This window comes from Bos mutus, chromosome 21 (genome assembly GCF_027580195.1).
Source record: "Bos mutus isolate GX-2022 chromosome 21, NWIPB_WYAK_1.1, whole genome shotgun sequence".
Classification (NCBI taxonomy): domain Eukaryota; kingdom Metazoa; phylum Chordata; class Mammalia; order Artiodactyla; family Bovidae; genus Bos; species Bos mutus.
Window position 1 is genome coordinate 15,965,409 of NC_091637.1, and position 3,734 is coordinate 15,969,142.

The window sequence follows — 3,734 nt, forward strand, 5'->3', positions numbered from 1 at the left end:
CTGAGAACTGTCTGTAAACTGAAGTTTTTCATGGCATCATTGTATTAAGACTGGGTCATGGAGAATGAATAAAGCACACTCTATTAAACCTTATAGGACTGAATGAAAACAAAAAATACAATGTATCAAAATGTGTTGGGATGACACAAAAGCAGTGCGGAGAGAGATGCTTTCAGCAATGAATGCTTATATTAGAAATGAGGAAAAGTCTCAAGTTAATAACCTAAGCGTCTACCTCAGGAGTCTAGAAAAAGAAAAGCAAAATAAACCCAAAACAAGAAGAAGGAAGGCATAAAGACAAAAGCAGAAATCAATGATATGGAAAATAGAGGAAATCAATGAAACAAAAATCTGGTTCATGGGGAAAAGATCAGTACAACTGATAAGGCTGTAGGAAGACTGATGAAGCAGAAAAAGACATAAATTAACAATAAAAAGAATTAAATAGAGGATATCACTACAGATTCTGTCAATTTTTTGTCATTCAATAGGGTAACAAACTTTCTACCCCCCTTTGTTAAAAGAAAAAAAAAGGGCGATGATTTTCCAAAAATCAGTGTAGAGTGTTACAGAAATAAACATTAAAATGTTAAGTGAAGTGAAGTGAAGGGAAGCTCAGTCGTGTCCAACTTTTTGCGACCCCATAGACTGTAGTCTACCATGCTCCTCAACCCGTGGGATTCTCTAGGCAAGAATACTGGAGTGGGTTGCCGTTTCCTTCTCCAGGAGGTCTTCCCAACCCAGGGATTGAACCCGGGTCTCCTGCATTGCAGGCAGACGCTTTACCATCTGAGCCACCAGGGAAGCTCAAATAATAATAATTCAAATAATTAATTAAATAATTAAAGTGTTAAAGAAATAATTATCACAGAAGTTATAATGCTTGTTTGAGGCTCCAGAATAACAACAACTTAAAAAAATCACTGATATCATCCTTATAGGATACATGCCTCGGTGTGCCTGTGAACACAAATTTTAATTTTTTAGTGCCAAACAAGTCCAAGATAAAAAGATTTTGCATAATGGCAGTGCTATATAATACAAGGTGCTTGTTGGCATATGTCATCTTTAAACTGCATCCACAATCTATAATTCTTTTGTAACATACAATAGAGTAACAAACTCTTTGTTTTTCTCTTTTAAAAATGAGGGGGCACTACAGATCTTTTCGGAGAAGGCAATGGCATCCCACTCCAGTACTCTTGCCTGGAAAATCCCATGGACGGAGGGGCCTGGTGGGCTGCAATCCATGGGGTCGCTAGGAGTCAGACACAACTGAGCAACTTCACTTTCACTTTTCACTTTCATGCATTGGAGAAGGAAATGGCAACCCACTCCAGTGTTCTTGCCTGGAGAATCCCAGGGATGGGGGAGCCTGGTGGGCTGCCGTCTATGGGGTCGCACAGAGTCGGACACGACTGAGGTGACTTAGCAGCAGCAGCACAGATCTTTTACTACGAGGATAATAAGGTTATACTATACTGAATAACTTTACAGTGATAAATTTGACAACTTAGTAAAAAAGGACCATTTCCTCAAAAGAACCCCACAAACTACCAAAATCCAAACAAGATGAAACAGACAATCTGATTAGTCTTGTAACCACTAGAGTAACTGAGCTAGTCATTTTAAAAGTCTTGAAAAAAAAAATCCATCCTCAGATAGATTCACTGGAGAATGCTACCACACATTTAAAGAAGAATTAATATTCTTCTATATAATTTCTATATAATTCTATATAATTATAATTGTATAATTTCTATATAATTCTATATAATTTGTATATAATTCTATATAATTTCTTCAGAAAACAGACAAGAAAGAAACACTTCCCAACTTATTTTATGAAGTTACTATTACCTTGATACCAAAAACAATACCAAAAATGAAAACTGTAGACCAACATCTCTCATGAACTCAGACACAAAACTCTTTGACCAAAATACTAGCACGTGGAATTTAGCAAAATATAAAAAGAACTATATGCCAAGGCCAAGTGAGATTCATTCCAGGTATGCAAGACTGGTTCAGCATTCAAAATCACTCAATGAAATCCACCATATCAACAAGCTAAAAAACAATACTCATATGATTATAATTTGTGCTTAGTCACTCAGTCGTGTCTCACTCTTTGTGACCCCATGGACTGTAGCCACCAGGCTCCTCTGTCCATGGAGTTTTCCAGCAAGAACACTGGAGCAGGTTGCCATTTCCTTCTCCAGGGGATCTCCCCCACCCAGGAATCAAACCTGTGTCTCCTGCATCTCACTGCATCCGCAGGCTGATTCTTTATTGCTGGTGCCACCCAGAATCATGACACAAAAGGATTTGATAAAATCCAATACCCACTTACGATAGAAACTTTCAGCAAGTTTGTGACAGAAGAGAAATTCTACAGCTTGATAAAGAACCTCTACGAAAATCCTACAGTTAACTTTAAACTTAACTGTGAAAGACTGCCTGCCTTCCCTCTAAGATCTGGGACTAGGCAAAAGGTGTCCACTCTCACCACTCTTACTCAGCATGGTACTGGAAATGCTAGCCAGTCCACAAATCTAAGAAAAAAACAGATGAAAGGCATAAAGAGTAAGAAAGAAAAAAGACAACTACCTTTATCTATAGATGTCCTGACTGTTTACATAGAAAATCCCCGCCCCAACCCTCTGAGAGCTAATAAAGATATTCTCACAATACCATTCAGTCAGTCTAATGAAAATGAAATACTTATATTGTACACTTAACCAAACGTGTACAGGATCTGAATGTTAACAACGGCAAAATGCTGATGAAAAACATCAAAGAAGAACTATGTAAATGGGAAGACATACTGTGTTATAGATTGGAAGACTCAATAAAGATGCCAGTTCTCCCCAGACTGACTGATAGGCTTAAAACAACTCTTATCAATATCTCACAAGGTTTTTTGCAGACGAAGATAAGCCTTTTCTCAAGTTTATATGGAGGGTTTCCCTGGTGACTCAGTAGTAAAGAATTTGCCTACCAATGCAGGAGACACGTTCAGTTCCTGATCCGGAAAGATCCTATATGCCATGGGACAACTGACTGCATGTGTCCCAGCTACTGAGCCTGTACTCGAGAGCCTGTGCTCTGCAACAAGAGAAGCCTCTCCAATGAGAAGCTCACGAACCTCAACGAGAGAGTAGCCCCCGCTCACACAGAGAAAAGCCTGCACAGCAGTGAAGACCCAGCACAGCCAAAAATAAATAAACATTAAAAATTAAAATTTATATAGACATACAAAACAAAAGATAGCCTAAATAATTTTTAAAAGGAAGAATAAAGTGGGAAAAATCAATCTACCCGATTTCAGGACATTGCGTAGCTACAGTGTTCAAGGCTGTGTGTTAATGACAGAGAGATATACTCAAGGTCATAGGGAACCCAGATACAGACCCAAACAACTATGCTCAACTGTTTTTTGACAAAGGTGCAAAAATAATTCAATGGAGGAGAAAATAGCCTTTACTAAGATGGTGCTAAGACAACTGAACATCCACAAAGAATCTCTTTTCACCTAAATCTCACACCTTATACAAAAATTAAGTCAAAACAGATCATAGACATAAACATAAAGCTATAAACTTTAAGAAAAAGCAGGCAAAAATCTTTAGAATTTAGAACTAGAGACAGAGTTCTTAGACTTGACACACACAAAAAAACATGATCCATAAAAGGAAAAGTTGATAAACTGGATGTCACTGAAATTAAAAACT

The 3,734-nt window shown here is 37.7% G+C and overlaps 1 non-coding gene across 1 annotated transcript; it reads right to left on the bottom strand.

Annotated features, from left to right (window-relative positions):
- Window positions 1–732: 732 nt before the first annotated feature.
- On the bottom strand, window positions 733–804 carry TRNAC-GCA (transfer RNA cysteine (anticodon GCA)). Its single transcript has one exon. It is a non-coding gene; the product is annotated as a tRNA-Cys (tRNA).
- Between the last annotated feature and the right edge of the window lie 2,930 nt (window positions 805–3,734).